Raw genomic sequence first — 20,766 nt, 5'->3', positions numbered from 1 at the left:
GCACTTGAGAACTCTGGTCTACAAAGAAGAAAGCCCCGTCTAGTCTATTCCCCAGTACGGGTTGTGTCGAGCCATTCATTAGTCTCGTTGATGGAAAACATGAAAAAGTTGCAATAAACACGTTAAGAATCCACACAACGGAGGACTCTTATTCTGCAGTGCAGAACTGAGGAAGAACTGATGACGGGACAGTTTGATCTTCGGCTGACAAATCAGAGGAAAGGGGCGTTTCATTCCCGCCTACGTGTAGAAATCGAATTTTCCAGCTGTTTATTAATTTTGCTACCTCAGAACGAAAAACGAAAAATCAAGCTGAATTCTTGTTTTTCGTTTTTTGGAAAAAATGAAAAATCGAAAAAGGAACTGTTTTCTCATTTTTCTACTTTCAATATTAAATCAAAAAACGATTGAACGAATGATACACGGATTCGGAAGCTTTGTGCTTTGTTACTTCTGATATGAAACAAAGTCTCAGCTTTCAAATTCTGTCATTTTTATTACGAAATTCAAATATTAAAAACCGTGTTGGCACTCTTTAATGTAGAGTGACGGAACATGAACTGATCATCACTTCCACTTTACTACTAGTTACAGCACAAATTAAACAAGAATAAACACGAGAAGGTGTTGAAAGATACAGTACAACTTACTGAAATCCGTATCATGTCACATGTAATCGCTCAACCAGTGTTTCAACTGCCAAAAGACGGTGATAAAACAGCTTGAAAACAAAGTCACATAACTCTCTAGAGAGTATGCACTATATTGCATATTCATTGTAATTTTACTTAACCTGCTCTTCAATATTGAATGTATTTTCTGAATAAATTTGTCATGTTTTTAACAGCCACCATTTAAATGTTTATATTTGAAAAAAAAATGTGTAGAAACAATTATGTCATTAAAATGTTATTATTATAACATTATTATTATAAAAAAAACTTACCATTTAAAAGCAAGTAGCCTGCAAATCAATTAATTTTAACCTTTAAATTTATAATGATGTACAGTACCAACTGGGGTTCCCTGTGTAGTTTACAGCATCAGTCGAGAGATATTTTTTTCCTTGAGGAAATTTGCCATGTAGCCTACTGTACCTGATGTAATAGGCCCCAATGTATTAAAAATCGCAAGAATCGCAAGCTTGTGAATCTAATCAAATCGTGACATTTGTGTCAATGCCCAGCCCTAGGTTTTGGTTTCACGTGACCCCGATCAGATGCATTCTTAGAGGGAATTTACATAAGAACCATTCTTGACAAAGAAAGTTAGATCAAGTGCAGAATCCTGGGGTCTCGAGTGTCTCAAGATGTTTTAGACTATATTAGTTTGGACCCAGACGCAGCATTTGCAGTGGTACTTGCCAGCATCTGCCTGTGGACCACCACATTGCACAGCTGTGACCAGACCATCCGTCCATCCCAAGAGACACACATCCCATGGGCTTGCTTACACCATTTATGCACATACACAGACACACAGACACACACACATTTTGTCTGTGCATCAGTGGCTCCTTCTTTGCTGTCCAGGAATTACACAGGATTTAATGTAATTAGAGGACTGACAAGGGCAAACTTTACGCTTATTACTCAGCGCTCGCCCCTGGAGAAAGAAAGCATTCACATGGCATTTGGCCAATCTCTAAAGGCAAAATCTAAATCCTGTCTTTCAGTTTGTTTACAGTTAGAAACATACATTAAGTGTCAAAATTTATATAGATGTGTTTTTTTATATTGTCCATTTATTTGCATGCAATATTATTATGAAAAAAACACACAGATCAGTGCTTATATCCATCTAGAAATCATCTAGAAATAGAACGTCTAAAAAATCTTTTTCTCTCCGTTTTGGCCTTTTGTCCACACTGAGACATTTCAATGTGAATGAGAAACTTTTGGAAAACGCTTGAAAATGCCAGTGTGGACGGAGAGCGTTTTGAAAGCCGTATTAACGTAGACATAGCATGAGATGAATCTCATGCGTTCAGACGTGCTCTTGGACAAACCACACTCAAAATAACTGTGTGGGAGGGTTGAGGTCTGACGTTCATCAGTTCAGTTTCGACCAGAAGCCAGACTCTAGCTGTGTCCATTTTTCCCACAGCGTTTTGGAGGGCAGTGAGAGAAATCAGCTTGGAAGCGTCCCCACCCCCAGTTCTCCTCTTCTGGCATCCAATCAGTCCCTTTCCTCACTGCCTTCAGCAGCAAAAACAATCACTGGCAAACATTTGTTTTGCATTTATGGTACAAGTCCAGTACCTTTTAAAACGCTTGCAAATTTAGCCAGCCAGACAATCAAAGAAATGGATGCCACCTCTAAAAACAGCTACGGAATGTGTCCGATTGAGCATGTCCATGTGTACGATACTAAATATTAAGGAACTAATGCATTTTGTTTTTGCACCAAAAATAAAGCATCTAGTCAAACACAACACAACTCAATAATTCTAGGATTACAGCTCTAAAATAATCCATAATACCAACCAACATGCTTTGAAACACAGTTTACGGTTAAACATAGTTTTTGAAGAATATGGTTAAAAGCAGACACTTGAATTATTTATTCCCATTAAAGAAAGTTAGTGTAAAGTCAACATTTAAAGGCATTCATTTACTTTAGTAATACAACACTTCTGAGCGAAACAGGATATTCATCACAAGAAAATGTAGGTTGGGACTTTTATCCATCGGAAATTGACTGGATCACTGTTGAGAAGACTGTTTGACTGGGACGTGGAGGATGAAGGTCAAGTTCACTCACACAAGCATCTTGATGCATCTTAATAGTAATGTGTCTTTCTACATTTTGAATAAAAGTGCAGTTAATGGGCTTGAAACGAACCTGGCTGCCTGGCCTGCCTACTCTGACAGCAAATACCATGTTATTGTGCTTAAAAACCTTTTCAGCATCATACTGCATGGTGACCCGAGTCCTTGAAATGTGAACGACTTGGTCAGGGAGCAGTGGAAAAGAATAACGACTAGAATAACTGCTGGCTATGAGTGTGACTCACTAAAAGGTCAGCAATTAGAGGCCAGTTTCACAATTCAACAATAAACATCGACTTTTAGTTAAACAACAAAAAAAGATGCTTTATAAGTGAAGTAATACATCAGCCAAAATGCATTAAATTATACAGCAGGTCAACCTACGACTCATCATTTAGACACATGACCTCCAGACCTCTGAAGTATGAAGCCCAGGCCCTCAGTTTATCAGCATGCAAAACAAAAAAAGTACTTGGCTGCAGCAGTTTAAAGCCATAGAATTATAGCATGAGTTTGACAAAATACTGAATTCAGGCTCCAATATCTCTGTTATTCTCCCTCACTGTCTAATAAATATAGGCCTCTATAGGGATAGGCTCACTTTAAACCAGTTAGTGCTCATTTGCTACACTGTACTTAAAGTCAGAAGAAATCACAAATTACAAATTAAGATATTTATGATTAAATCTGAGAGCTGGATCACTTCTCCATAGGCTTCTAAGGCATTATAACTTGCTGGCTCAGAAAATGTATTAAAGACATTGTTAATATAGTCCAAGTGACTACAGTGGCTCAACCTTAAGTTTATTAAGTGACGAGAATACTTTTTGTGCGCAAAAAAAACACAAAAAATAACGACTTTATTACACTATTCATTTCCTTCTCTCTGGGCCTCGAGTCTTTTCACGTATTATAACTGCGCAGCGCATCTGTGTTGTACGTCACACGTAGGCTCACTATTGACAGAATTGTCATTTTTGGGTGAACTAACCCTTTAAGGTGTCATTGTTGCAGTGTAATTATATATTTAAGTACTGACTAATATTAATTAACTACATGTACTTACTATAGGGTTAGGGTAGGATTAGGGTTAGTTGAATGTAATATTGCCTAATTTACTGTTATTACTATGGTAAGTACATGTAACATGTGTAACACGGACACTGTAAAATAAAGTGTTACCGGATTATGGTTTAGGGTTGGTTTAGGGTTAGTTGCATGCGTAATTTACAGTTATTACTACAGTAGGTGCATGTAACATATGTAACATGGATAGACACTGTACAATAAAGGTGTTCCCATACAGTATTATAAACATATATACAGTACACAAACACACATATATACATACACATATATGTATATGTATATGTATATGTATGTATGTATGTATGTATGTATATATATATTTATATATATATATATACACATATACATATACATATACATATAAACAGTATACATATATATATATATATACACATATATACATATATACACATATATACATATATACACATATATACATATATACACATATACATATATACACATATATACACATATATACACATATATACACATATATACACATATATACACATATATACACATACACACACAAAATAAATATATATATATATATATATATATATATATATATATATATATATATATATATATATATATATATATATATATATATATATATATATATATATATATATATATACACACATATATATATACACATATATATATATACACACAAAATATATATATATATATATATACACCCCCCTAGGGAGAGCCCCCCCCCCCCACATAATAAATCCCAATTTAACCCCTGTGTATATATATATATATATATATATATATATATATATATATATATATATATATATATATATATATATATGTATATATACAGGGGTTAAATTGGGATTTATTATGTGGGGGGGGCTCTCCCTAGGGGGGTCTGGGGGAATGAAATAAACTATTAAATGGCATTTTCTGGAGAGTTTTGTGCAAAGAAATGGAGAAATTGAGTCTTACATGATATGTGAAAAACTGCAAGGTTAAGAGCATATTTGCATTGTTGTAGTATCAACAGGTATTAGGACATTTAGCATTTACATTACTGTTAATCAGCAGTGGTGGAATGTAACGAAGTACAAAAACTTTGTTTCTGTAGGCCTATATATACAAAATCTCATTACATCACAATCCAATAATTTTGTAGATGTGATAGTTTATTTTTTCCCCCACCAAATATGAATATTTCTTGCCATGAGAATATTGTTACAGTATTGTTAGGTAAAATATCACAGCAGCTTTAAATATCAGTTGTACTATAATTTAAACAAATTTCAATCAATTAAAAAGTAGAGATATAAATAGAGATATAAACACACATATACTATGTCATTTTAAAACACATTACAGTTTAATTTAATATAAGCTATTATGGCAATGCTTTTTAGAAAAAATTTAACTCGTTGCGACAACACGACAAGATGCTTTACATAAGCTTGAGGCTCTTGGTGTTTTGAGAATAACAGAAATGTATGGCAAGGGCTCAGAGCTCTGCAAGGGTCCCTGCACTCTGTGTGCAAATCTGACAAGATGCATTTGCTCCTCCGTGAGGCGTAAGCTCCAGCGATATCTGAACGCATGACACCAAGGTGGTAGGATGAGCTGGGCTCAAAGAGGTCAAGAGTATATTGACTTCAATAGAGTTAAGCCCACTTGTCAAGCCCACATGAAAGCCCTTGCCTAATCCATATAAAATGAGCGGATATTCCAAATATTCTGGAGACTTGATCACTTTATATGATGAACAGATTGATTTTAGGATTTTAATTTTAGATTGGAAATTTTATTCATATATAAACATTGATCAGCAAACATACAGTAAACAGAAGTTCAACCATACTTGCTTGATGTGTAAGAACAAACCTCATTGGTTCTTGCATAAGCTCAAACGTGCTGCGTAACACGAGAATAAACCTCATTGGTTCTCACACGTCAACCAAGCATGCTTGAGTTTCCATTTACCAGAACTGATGTGTGTATTGATAAATGTTTATATGTGAATTAAAGCCTAAATTAAATATGTTCATCATATAAAGAAATTCAGTCTCTTCAGAAAATTGACTAAATTACTCAATTCATATGGACTAGTTTTAGTATCTCTTTATGAGCTTTTTGAAGCGTCAAAATGGTAGTTGCGTAGCTGTCAATTGAGGGACAGAAAGCTCTCAGATTTCATTCAAATATCTTTATTTGTGTTCCTGAAGATGACAAAAAGTCTTATGGGTTTGGAAAGACATGAGGATGAGAAAATGATGACAGAATGTTCATTTTTGGGTGAACTATCCCTTTAACAAGTGCATAGTCAGAGCATCAGAAGGTCTGGGATCCTTTTTCTCTTTTCTTTTACTGAAACACTTTGAGGGGCAAGAGCCTCTCATGCCTCCATTAGAGCAATAAGGAACAGCGGTTTAGTCTGAAGCAAATTCATTTCTCTAAATGTGAATTATTGAATCCACATTTATATCAATTATATACCACAAAGAAGAAGAAAAATTTAAAGGAGAAAGACCCGAAAGATATATGACTATGCAGGTAAATAACCACTACAACAGATAAGAGTTGAGCCATTTTCAGGATAATTGCACAATAAAAGTAAATCAATGCTTTTTTCTATCTCTACTTGTGGCTCGCTCACTATTTTGGTTCATGAAAACTACTCAAGGCAAACAATATCATTTACCACAGATGAAAGCAGACCCTTACAAAAACGATGGACATCCTGCTGTCTGGAGCACGGTCTGAAACCGTGACCTTTAGTACAACTAATGATATGCTTGAATCCACTGAAGATACTGAGGTGGTCCAAATGTTACGTGGGCTTCTTTTTTTAATTTCACTCCAGATCTTTCAAGTGTATCTGTGAAAGGCTAAGCGCTGTAGGCACAGCCAGCAGCACCCAGGCGGAGGCGAGCGGATGGGTTCTGCCTGCCTGGGGATGCGTTGAGAGGGGATAAAGGGATAAAGAGCCTCTGCTCTGGGACTGATTACTTACATCTGCCCTGTTAAATCCTCAACTGCATACGCACTGCTACTACTGTTTGCTTTGTTTACTGTTTGCGAGTGTCATCATGTCAGTGTGTGTGCACAGGTTTGGCTATACTTGTGATGGCCAGATGTTTGAAACTGACGCACGCCACAAATACAATGAAACATGTCGTAAACTATCTTGTGAGGCCATCTAAAGTGGTCATCACTATTAAAAGGTTCATAAGTCTGCCAAAATCAGCCAAATCGCTTTAGTTCTCTTGATACCAAAAGTTTTATGTGAGGGCTACATTTAACAAACACCACCACCACATGTTCTCACTAAAATAGCTAAAAACAGACGGTTGAAAAATGGGGGGGGGGGGATATTGTAATGTAACTAAAACAGAATATATCATGGACATCAGACCTTTAAGCCTTAAGTTGTAAAATTATATCTATAAAATTAGATTGTCTATATAAACTGGCTTTACAAGAGTTGCACAATTTTTTACAAACGCCAGTGATAAGTCTGTCATTCACCCTTGCATATACACCAAGTGTTCCAGTGGCCTATTCTCATTTACATAAATACACTAATGCATGCATGCATGCATGATTACTTCTTAGATCTTGTTAAATTACACGTTAGATTAACGGATGTCTGAACTGAAATCTGTTCATCTTGCTGCTGTAAAAATAAGCTGCCAACTACTGATATATTCAGCTCGTTATGACTGTTACGGAGTGTGAAAGAATATTACTTAAATCCTTTCAGATGCATGAATTCATCATGTCCAAATCAAAGCAACAATGTGTGTGTGTGTGTGTTTGTTAGAAGAAACAGTTTTGTTTAACAAAATGCTGGTAAATCAATATGACAATCAATGCACGATAGATTGCTAAAGCTTCACCGGACATCAGAGGTCATGGACCTTCATCTCAAATGATCCAGCTTAAAGCATATGCAGAGCATGTAGCGACAGTCTGTTTAAAATCTAGTGAGATAGCTTCCACAGATATTTTAACGCCTTGGTAATTTACACTTTGATAATTACGCAAACATCTAGCTACCCATTTTCCCGCGCTTTTTAATTTCCCTGTTGTAACACATGAAAATATGGTGATAAATACTGATTGATTAACTTCTCGTCTCCCCAGGTTATCACACCACTATAAATAGTAGATTGTGAGGGCCAAAAAGTGCCTTGAGCACAAAGGAGTAATTTTCACATTTCCTCAGTTGTTACTGTCACCAAAAAACCCAATAAGGGCATGAAATTGTATACTCTTTATTAAAATAATTACCTGTGGGCCTACTCTTTGCCCAGAGTTATTTATTGGGTCAGTTAGTCATTAGATTTACTGAGTTCTCATTAACTAAGCCAAAATGACAATATATGTTATCAGTGCCGACTATAACAGTAACTATAAACTACAGTATCTTGTCATACTAAAAGATCTTTCTTATAGGTTGGATTTACATCGATTTGACAACATCAAGGACAACGAGTAACAAAAGGTTCAATCAATCCCATTCACTAATCAATAAACGTTCGTTCCATTTGGTATTACTGATACTTAAAATGTGTATGAAGTTACTCAAAATTTGCATTCATCCTCGAATACCTTTGGCCACGAATAGGAAAAAAAGCCGGTTAAATTAATTACTGCCATCTTCAGGTATAAGGAAAAATAACACTACCCTGCTGAAAAACACACACATCTTAAACCAGCCGAAAATACTCAGGCCAGTCTATTTGTTCTTGGGCACTTTCAGTTTGTCTGGCTAGGAGGCCAGCATAAACCAGGTAAGACCAGCACACCATCTTAGGCTGGTTTATGCTGTTTTTCCCCCAGCAGAGTTTAAAAACGGACCTTTAATAATAGCAAGCAAAATATTCTCTTGCATGAACCAGTTTACATGAATTAACAGGTTTGTGCACAAGCTTTCAGCTGAATTTCTAGCAGATGCAGAACTGAGAGTGCTGAATAAAACAGCCACAAACCACATTCAAAATAAAGAGTAATACTGATAAATTCATGAAAATGATCAAGAGAATTGATTTTCTATAGGTAACTGATCCACGATGTAAGAAAACATGCAGCACTTAATGCACGAGCTACTGGCACGTGCGCAGCTCATCAAGACTATGCAACACCTGTACACTTCACAAACACAAACTTGACCGGTTTTGCCTCATCCAGACATCTGATAGAAAACAATCGCTGGACATTGCACAAACCCCAGAAAATCGCGCTTTCCACATGAGCGCGCGCCGAACGCACACTGCCCGCAGTTTACCCCCGCAACATGCACGTACATGTCAATATAAGCATTTACCTCGGTGTCGTAGATTTCGGTGATGAGTGAGAAGGAGTACCGCTTGGACTCGCGGATGTGCTGGATGGCCAGTTGAACGGCCGGCTCGATGCCTTGACTAATGCTGCTCATCAGCGCTGATTCATTCATCGGCATCAGGACCATGATGGGCAACTTCTCACCATCCGTCTTGTACCAGTTGTTGTCCAGGCCGTGCCTTGTGTAATCGTTGCAAACCTTCGCCAATGCAGGTTGAAATCCCCAGACGGACAGGAGTAGGCATCCCGACAGAAAGATCATTTCACATCTGCAGTCCCTCCGGGACGGAGCCATGCTACCGAACAACTGAGATCCACCTTCTCACTGTCCTGGCATCGCAGTCTTTAGGTTCCTCTTGGATGCTGCGATCAGTCAACGAGAAAAGACATGATATGCAATAGTACAGGCTCACGCGCACTCGATCTTGAGAGTACAAATGATGCGTAAAACCAGAGGGTGTCCAGTCGCAGGGGTTATAAACCGAGCTGCTTCCCCTGTTAGTGTTCAGCACAGGTCCTATCCTACCCAATCCTTCCTTCACCTCCAATAGAGCACCAAAATGCGCACATCACAATCAACCGCCTGTGCGTTACGCAGAGGTGCGCGCGCTCTGATTTGAGTCAACCGCTATAGCGAATGTAAATGTAACAGCCGAATATATTCCAAGCAGTTGAGGAGTTGCACCCCGACGTGGAAAGCGCATAGGTGAGGTTGCGGAGGGCGAGCCCTGGTATGTAAAAGCAATCCGAGTGAGGATATCCGTGCGAGTCCGATGCTGCTGCTTCGGCGGATGCGCTTCAGGTCTTTCGCGCGCTGGCTGCGCTGTGCATGTATGCGTGCGCGCGTGTGTGAGCGCGCCCGACACAGGCAGAAAACATTCTCCAGACCGAGCGATATTTGCACAAAAAACAAACGACCGACAAGGGAGCTGTTCACTCGTAACGCTTTCAATACTGTCTCCTCTGATGAAGTATGTCAGATAAATTGCCCACCTGAGCCCAATAGAGTCATTTTAAAAATATGTATTCAGAACGTAAACATAACTGGAGCGGCGTCGAGTGTCACATAAGCTAGTTTTAAAGATTCATCCGTGAGCAAAGAGTTGACACCTTACAATTAACTCAAATCATATATCACATTGTTTTTTGGCCATCGACAGCAAAAAATAAACACTGCCACCTAGCTATAACAGCCCCGTATGTGAATAAAGTTCACTTTTCTCTCAAGTTATTGAGCCTCAATTCTAAATGAGCTTTAAATATGCGCCTCTCAGCCATTTAGAGTTCAGCTAGATCTGTTTTGCAATGGAAATTAAAACAGGCAGCACATTTCAAAACACAGTAGTAATGATGATGCTACTCACCGGAAGTCACCTTTGACGGAAGACACGCGAGATTAGGCCAATTTCAACGTTTCTGTCAGAGGTGCTGAAAAATACCAACTCTGCTTCCCTCTGCTTACTGTCAGCATGAGATTACCATGTGTCACATAATTACCAAGCAATAAACAGAAAAACAACATACTTCTGCAACATACTACTTGCATTTAAATTATTGTAAATGATACGTTTTTGTGTACTGTACTTTGTGTACTTTGTGTCAATGAGAACTCACGTGAACTCGACCTTTGATGAAGACGTGTTCTGTTGGTATGTAGGTCTGTATAAAATAAATATAATCCTGGACATAGCCTGATACATTCATCATATTGTTTTTTGTGCATGCATACTGTATATTACAGTTTTTCTCAGTCGCTTTGGTGCATTTCTCATAACACTATTTACATTTGCACAACAGTTAATGCAGTTCTCAAAACAATTAGTACAAACTGCAAAACCTAGTTGATAACCTGCAAAAGCGTGTCACTTGCTCAAAATGGAAAGCCCATTCCTCAAAAGCAAGTATTTATGTCAATGAAAGTGTCAGTGTCATCAAGATGAAAAGTCCTGACACCATTGTTTATGAACAAGATAGTCAAATGGCTTAGTCATGTTTTCATTATGACAGTTTACTCTGTAAATGTTTTCCAATGATAAAAGTCAGATCTTGGTGACACTACCTGAAAATGCTCAAGACAGCACTATATACTATTTGCACAGCCATTTGAAAAATACAGTAAAGTTACACATTACTGTATTTATGAGGTAACTGAGTACAAGACACTGAATATGTATGTTTCACATTTTTACTGCATATGCTCTTTGCAATTCTAATTTGTTCACAGCATTGTGCAAAAGAAAAAATACACCATTATTTACAACGAACATAAACTCCCTGTGCACAACTGTACACAATATTGCAGTAGGCCTATATACTGTATTGGAACTGAACATACAACATACATAGTACTGTAATCATTCATGCACATCCAGACGTTCCTCTCTGTCTGGTCACATAATTTCATCTACATCACAGCGAATATCATCTCTTGCTCAATTGCAAATTGTTCAATTTAGGAGACTTTTTTAGGATTTTTTTTTTTTTATGACAGATTTTGACAACTAGTTCAACATTTTTGTATGTAATGACTCAAGCAATGAAATTAGGACTATTAGTTTTATATGGAATGACTATTCAGCATTCACAAGTATAGTTAATTTTGACTGACATGACATAAGCAAATGATAATGTAATAAAACAGCAGAGAGTTGTATGAAAGTATTTGATGCATGTCCAAAAGCATTTGCAATTTGTTGGAAGGAATGAGAAACTGCTACTATGATGTGCACAAATGACTAAATGTTGTGGAGGTTGAACTAACTGTTGTGCAAATGTAAATAGTGATGTGAGAAATGCACCAAAGCGACTGAGAAAAACTGTAAGGAGGTTCACATATTTATATGTGCCCTGTAGTGTGACATGCTGTACTATTTTAAACATCATTTCCGTTTTTTTTTTAATTTTTTATTCATACATGCCATTTTTCATGAGTTAATATTAAGTATGAGACTACATGGAATATTAATACTTATAAAATTTGAATTGTTACACCAGCAGGACTATTTAAGTGAACTGCGAAAAAAGCTGAAAGGTGACTATACGAATGGTGAAAACAGATAAATAGATAGATAGATAGATAGATAGATAGATAGATAGATAGATAGATAGATAGATAGATAGATAGATAGATAGATAGATAGATAGATAGATAGATAGATAGATAGATAGATAGATAGATAGATAGATAGATAGATAGATAGATAGATAGATAGATAGATAGATAGATAGATAGATAGATAGATAGATAGATAGATAGATCATAAAAACAGCCCAGCACCAGAGTGCACCATCAGCTTATTGGTAAACTGATGGTAAATTCTTATCTTACTGGTTCAAGCACTATACTTAGATCCTTAGCCTTATGGCTTTGTTCACCACTGTCTGTGTATTACTTTCTGTTGTGTGATTTCTAAATGAAGAAATAGGTCAAGTTGTTGTCCCATCTGTTTGCTTTATGCGAGACACCTCCCTCCTTTCTGCTAGAGAATATGATAAGAAACTCAAGCACAAATGTGGCAGATTAAAATACAGGGACAATCAGAAAGTGGGAAGATCAAGCCAAACGATTGTAGTTATTACAATTTAAAATAACAGTTTCATATTTAAATACATTTTAAAGTGTAATTTATTAATTTGATGCCGTGTCTCATGATCCTTCAGAAATCATTCTAATACGGTGATTTGGTGCTAAAACTTTTTTTTATTATTATCGATGTTAAAAACAGTTGTGCTGTTTCATATTTTTGTGGAAACTGCAAAACATGTTTAAAGATTCTTAAAAGGATCAAAAGAACAGAATTTATTTGAAATAGAAATAATATTTTGTTTATGAAAAAAGTCTTTACTGTCTCATTTGATCAATTTAATGCTCCCTTGCTGAATTGAAGTATTAATAGAAATTAAGAAAATCTTACTGACCCCAAGTTTTGACTTCAACTACATATTGCAAGATAGAATGAACATATATTGTTAGACAATAGTTTAAATGTACAGTATTTTATATACTCAGTTGGAAAACAGCATAGATACACAATTATCCTTTGTTATATCAACTTATACTGTACATCTTATGCATCTGAATGTCAACTTTGTGGTGACGTCTCTAAGAACCTGGATTCATTTATGCCCAGAAGATCCTGTGAAGTCAACACTTGATGCAGGTGAACACACAGCTATCTGCCGACTTGCCACACACACACAGTCCTGTCTGACATGTCTCCACTTAATAGAGATTAATGGGACAGCCTGAGGACATTCTTCAGTGCTGCACTGACAATGCATTCCTGCTGGATGCATCCTGAATTTTGAATGTCAGATATTCAAAACAGCGGAAATGAAAAATGAAGCCTTATGAAGTAGCCATACCACAAGATCTCTCCAAGTCTAGACATTTATTAAGGAAATTGTACCATAAAATGTTATCAGATTATCTGTAAGTGATAATCATTTCAACAAATATTAATTAAAACATTTGATTTATGGCATGACATTTCTACAGAGTAACAGAATCAGGAATCAGGAAAATGTAAAGTTTAAAAAGTTTGGTGTCAATACAACTTTTTTTTTAATTATTGCTTTTATTAAAGCAAGGATGCATTAAATTGATCAAAACTGTCAATAAATGCAGGTGTGATACTACAAAAGATTTATATTTCAAATAAATGCTGGTCTTTTGGAATTTCAATTGATCAAAGAATCCTGAAAAAAAAATCATCATGGTTTCCAAAAGATATGAAGCAACACAACTGTTTTCAACTTTGATAATAATAATAATAATAAATGTTTCTTGAGCAGCAAATCAGCATATTAGAATGATTTCTGAAGGATCATGTGACACTGAAGACTGGAGTGATGATGCTGAAAATTCAGCTTTGCCATAAAATAATACATCGTTGAAAAGATGGCGCTGCTGTGAATAAGGTCTATTGAATCCAATTGGCCCTCTAGCAGTTAAAAAACTAAACTGCATGCATTTTGGGGAAAAACATTGTTTTGGTTGTGCTTGGGCTCTGCGTGACTGTGCAGATGAATATGGTTCTCCAGAGAGATTATCCTACTTCTCATAAACATTCACAAGCTTAAGAGATATAACCAGTTTGGATGGAAAGGATCTCAAGCTGACTATCTGACGATGTTGCTGTAGCTATATCCATTAATAGGCAAGGACGGTACTTCTTTGAAAATAAATTCCAGCACACACAGCGCTACAACAACTATAATTAAATGACCCACCTGTTAGAAAGCGACATATGATAATTTATCTGTTCAATAAAATACCTTACTCACCTGTTCAGTAATAAAAACGGTATCTAGACTCTGTGTCGCTTTTACAACATTTCAAATCCCTCGTAATCAATTTTAAAAAGCTAGGCTGCTGTCAATTCTCGTTGCACAAGCTCTGTCGCGTTCTCTTTTTGCCAGCAGACTCTGGGGCGGTTAGTGTATCCTACCATTAACATGCCCTTTATAGCACTGAACTATTTTTTACACACTCAAGTGTCACCTGAGCAGTGTCATTCTGGGTGCAAATAAGACATTTTTCTCTTAAGAGGAGCTCTGGCAAAAGTCAATACAGCCGAGCACAGGCTCAAATTTCAGTGGTTGTGCTCTGGTGAATACTCTATGAGCTGCTAAGGCCATTCTGTAGGCCTCATACCTTTTCTCTGTAATTCCGCCAGTAAGACAGCTTCCGTCTCTGGGAAGGCTATTGGGGTTAGGACCCACCCCAATGATGAGAGGTGTTGATGTATTGGCTTAATATATGCTTATTCTACTCTGTGTGTGGATGGAGTTTAATTTGCATCAGTTTAAATAATGTTTTTTTTTTTTTGGCCTTTTATCATGATAGGACAGTATACTATCAAAAAAGTTCGACGACCCGGGACTTGAACTCGGGTCGCCCAAAGCGAAAAAAAAATATTGTCATCGGACTAACCACTAGACTATTGAGGTTAGTAATCTGCTGCAATTTGATAACTATTACAACCTCATTGTGTAAGAAACATAGGGGGAACGGAATCCGACGTCAAATAGTTCAGCTGTCGAAATCCGTTCCCCCACCCCAATGATGAGCGATGTTGATGTATCGGCTTAAAATATGCTTATTCTATTCTGTGTGTGGATGGATCTTAAACAGCATCAATTTGATAAATATTAGAACCTCATTGTGTAAGAAACATAGGGGGAATGGAATCAGACGGCAAATAGTTCAGCTGTCGAAATCAGTTCCCCCACTCCTATTATGAGAGGTGTTGATGTAATGGCTTAAAAAATGCTGATTCCATTTTGTGTGTGGATGGAGCTTAATTTGCATCAGTTTAAATAATTGTTTTTTTTTTTGCCTTTTATCGTGATAGGACAGTATACTAGCAAAAAAGTTTGACGACCCGGGACTTGAACTCGGGTCGCCCAAAGCTAAAAAAATAACAATGTCATGGGACTAACCACTAGGCTATTGAGACATTTAATGTTGTACAATTTGATAATTTTTAAAACCTCATTGTGTAAGAAACATAGGGGGAACGGAATCCGACGGCAAATAGTTCAGCTGTCGAAATCCGTTCCCCCACCCCAATGATGAGCAATGTTGATGTATCGGCTTAAAATATGCTTATTCTATTCTGCGTGTGGATGGATCTTAAACAGCATCAATTTGATAAATATTAGAACCTCATTGTGTAAGAAACATAGGGGGAATGGAATCAGACGGCAAATAGTTCAGCTGTCGAAATCAGTTCCCCCACTCCTATTATGAGAGGTGTTGATGTAATGGCTTAAAAAATGCTGATTCCATTTTGTGTGTGGATGGAGCTTAATTTGCATCAGTTTAAATAATTGTTTTTTTTTTTGCCTTTTATCATGATAGGACAGTATACTAGCAAAAAAGTTTGACGACCCAAGACTTGAACTCGGGTCGCCCAAAGCTAAAAAAATAACAATGTCATGGGACTAACCACTAGGCTATTGAGACATTTAATGTTGTACAATTTGATAATTTTTAAAACCTCATTGTGTAAGAAACATAGGGGGAACGGAATCCGACGGCAAATAGTTCAGCTGTCGAAATCCGTTCCCCCACCCCAATGATGAGAGATGTTGATGTATTGGCTTAAAATATGCTTATTCTATTCTGTGCGTGGAAGGAGCTTAAACAGCATCAATTTGATAAATATTAGAACCTCATTGTGTAAGAAACATAGGGGGAATGGAATCAGACGGCAAATAGTTCAGCTGTCGAAATCAGTTCCCCCACTCCTATTATGAGAGGTGTTGATGTAATGGCTTAAAAAATGCTGATTCCATTTTGTGTGTGGATGAAGCTTAATTTGCATCAGTTTAAAAAATTTTTTTTTGCCTTTTATCATGATAGGACAGTATACTATCAAGAAAGTTCGACGACCTGGGACTTGAACTCGGGTCGCCCAAAGCTAAAAAAAATATTGTCATGGGACTAACCACTAGGCTATTGAGGCAAAAAATCTGCTCCAATTTGATAAATATTAGAACCTCATTGTGTAAGAAACATAGGGGGAACGGAATCCGACGGCAAATAGTTCAGCTGTCGAAATCCGTTCCCACCCCAATGATGAGAGATGTTGATGTATCGGCTTAAAATATGCTTTTTCTGATCTGTGTGTGGATGGAGCTTAAACAGCATGAATTTGATAATTATTAGAACCTCATTGTGTAAGAAACATGGGGGAACAGAATCCGACGGCAAATTGTTCAGCTTTCTAAATCCGTTCCCCCACCCCAATGATGAGAGATGTTGATGTATTGGCTTAATATATGCTTATTCTATTCTGTGTGTGGATGGAGCTTAACCAGCATCAATTTGATAAATATTAGAACCTCAGTGTGTCAGAAATATGGGGGGAACAGAATCCGACGGCAATATAAACAGCTGTCGAAATCCGTTCCCCCACTCCTATTATGAGAGGTGTTGATGTAATGGCTTAAAAAATGCTGATTCTATTTTGTGTGTGGATGGAGCTTGATTTGCATCAGTTTAAAGAATTGTTTTTCTTTTTGCCTTTTATCATGATAGGACAGTATACTATCAAGAAATTTTGACGACCCGGGACTTGAACTCGGGTCGCCCAAAGCTAAAAAAATTAGATTAGCATTGGACTAACCCCTAGACTATAGAGGCCTTTAATTTAAAGCAATTTGCTAAGTATTAGAACTTCAATGTGTAAGAAACATAGGGGGAACGGAATCCGACGGCAAATAGCTCAGCTGTCGACATCCGTTCCCCCACCCCAATGATGAGAGATGTTGATGTATCGGCTTAAAATATGCTTATTCTATTCTGTGTGTGGGTGGAGCTTAAACAGCATCAATTTGATAAATATTAGAACCTCATTGTGTAAGAAACATGGGGGAACGGAATCCGACGGCAAATAGTTCAGCTGTCGAAATCCGTTCCCCCACCCCAATGATGAGAGATGTTGATGTATCGGCTTAAAATATGCTTATTCTGTTCTGTGTGTGGATGAAGCTTAAACAGCATGAATTTGATAAATATTAGAACCTCATTGTGTAAGAAACATAGGGGGAACGGAATCCGACGGCAAATAGTTCAGCTGTCGAAATCCGTTCCCCCACCCCAATGATGACAGATGTTGATGTATCGGCTTAAAATATGCTTATTCTATTCTGTGTGTGGGTGGAGCTTAACCAGCATCAATTTGACAAATATTAGAACCTCAGTGTGTCAGAAATTTGGGGGGAACAGAATCCGATGAAAAAAAAACAGCTGTCGGAATCCGTTCCCCCACTCCCATTATGAGAGGTGTTGATGTAATGGCTTAAAAAATGCTTATTCCATTTTGTGTGTGGATGGAGCTTAATTTGCATCAGTTTAAAGTTTTTTAGCCTTTTATCATGATAGGACAGTATACTATCAAGAAAGTTCGACGACCCGGGACTTGAACTCGGGTCGCCCAAAGCTAAAAAAATAACAATGTCATGACACTAACCACTAGGCTATTGAAGCTTGTAATTTGTTATAATTTGATAACTATTACAACCTCATTGTGTAAGAAACATAGGGGGAACGGAATCCGACGGCAAATAGTTCAGCTGTCGAAATCCGTTCCCCCCGCCCAATGATGAGAGATGTTGATGTATTGGCTTAAAATATGCTTATTCTGTTCTGTGTGTGGATGGAGCTTAAACAGCATGAATTTGATAAATATTAGAACCTCATTGTGTAAGAAACATAGGGGGAACAGAATCCGACGGCAAAAAAAACAGCTGTCGGAATCCGTTCCCCCACTCCCATTATGAGAGGTGTTGATGTAAAGGCTTAAAAAATGCTTATTCCATTTTGTGTGTGGATGGAGCTTAATTTGCATCAGTTTAAAGATTTTTTATTTTTGCCTTTTATCATGATAGGACAGTATACTATCAAGACAGTTTCTACGACCCCGGAATTGAGCTTGGGTCGCCCAAAGCTTAAAGAAAAACATTGTCATGGGACTAACCACTAGGCTATTGAGGCTTGTAATTTGCTGCGCATTGACAAGTATTAGAACCTCATTGTGTAAGAAACATAGTGGGAACGGAATCCAACGGCAAATAGTTCAGCTGTCGAAATCCGTTCCCCCACCCCAATGTTGAGAGATGTTGATGTATTGGCTTAATATATGCTTATTCTATTCTGTTTGTGTATGGAGCTTAATTTGCATCAGTTTAAAGATTTTTTATTTTTGCCTTTTATCATGATAGGACAGTATACTATCAAGAAAGTTCGACAACCCGGGACTTGAACTTGGGTCGCCCAAAGCTAAAAAAATGACATTGTCATGGGACTAACCACTAGGCTATTGAGGCTTGTAATTTTCTGCAATTTGATAAGTTTTACAACCTCATTGTGTAAGAAACATAGGGGGAACGGAATCCGACGGCAAATAGTTCAGCTGTCGAAATCCGTTCCCCCACCCCAATGATGAGAGATGATGATCAATGATGATCAGTTTAAAGATTTTTTTTTTTTTTGCCTTTTATCATGATAGGACAGTATATTATGAAGAAAGTTCGACGACCCGGGACTTGAACTCGGGTCGCCCAAAGCTAAAAATAAATATTGTCATGGGACTAACCACTAAACTATAGAGACTTTTAATTTACTGCAATTTGATAAGTATTAGAACTTCAATGTGTAAGAAACATAGGGGGAACGGAATCCGACTGCAAATAGTTCACCTGTCAAAATCCGTTCCCCCACCCCAATGATGAGAGATGTTGATATATCGACTTAAAATATGCTTATTCTATTCTGTGTGTGGATGGAGCTTAATTTGCATCAGTTTAAAGAATTTTTTTTAAATTTTTTTTGCCTTTTATCATGATAGGACAGTATACTATCAAGAAAGTTGAGAATCCAACAGCAAATATTTAAGCTGTCGAAATCCGTTCCCCCACCCCAGTGATGAGAGGTGTTGATTGGCTTATATATGCTTTTTCTATTCTGTGTGTGGATGGAGCTTAATCAGCATCAATTTGATAAATATTAGAACCACAGTGTGTCAGAAACATAGGGGGAACGGAATCCAACGGCAAATACTTAAGCTGTCGAAATCCGTTCCTCCACCCCAATGATGAGAGGTGTTGATGTAATGGCTTAAAATAAGCTTTTTCTATTCTGTATGTGGATGGAGCTTAAACAGCATCAATGTGATAAATATTAGAACCTCAGTGTGTCAGAAATATGGGGGGAACAGAATCCGACGGCAAAAAAACAGCTGTCGGCATCCGTTCCCCCATTCCCATTATGAGAGGTGTTGATGTAATGACTTAAAAAATGCTGATTCCATTTTGTGTGTGGATGGAGCTTAACCTGAGCTTTGATCAGTTTAAAGAATATGTTTTTTTGCCTTTTATTATGATAGGAAAGTATAGCATCAAGAAAGTTCGAGTCAAGTCTCGGGTTGCCCAAAGCTAAAAAAAAATATTGTCAGGGCACTGACCACTATAGACTATTGAGGCTAGTTATTTGCTACAATGTGATAAATATCAGAAGGTTTCAGGGCTGTTGAAGAATTGCTTCTGCTTTGTGATTTAGAAATCCCAGTTTTCTGATTCCCATGCATATCAACTACTTTATGATTGATTCTCGCGCCATTTACATCAGGCTGTATAAAATGTGTGTACTGTAAATACATAATGTATAACTTCTATATGGAGGTGAACACAATTCATACAACACAAGAATTCAGTTGTGTTGTCAATAGTTTTAAGAGAAAATGTACCAATATTATTAATCCAATGTACATCCACAGCACACTAGCCAAATGAGGCAGACAGTTTATTAAATTAATTGTGGCATGGAAATTATCTTAAAATATAAAGAAGTCAGGTGGAATGGTGCAAGGACTTTTTTGTGTATCTTGATATTAATAAACATATATTTCTGACAATCATGTGTCAAAACTGTGATGGACTAACCCTAAAATAATGATACTTCTTGACCTTGTTTAACTGTTTCATTTATCCTGCTTGGAGATTCTTTTCCTATTGTTCTCGAGATTATATACAGATTAAGGATTAAATTGTTGGAATGATTAAATTG

The sequence above is a fragment of the Scardinius erythrophthalmus genome, assembly GCF_964197995.2.
Source record: "Scardinius erythrophthalmus genome assembly, chromosome: 10".
NCBI lineage: Eukaryota > Metazoa > Chordata > Actinopteri > Cypriniformes > Leuciscidae > Scardinius > Scardinius erythrophthalmus.
This window is presented reverse-complemented; position numbering follows the sequence as displayed.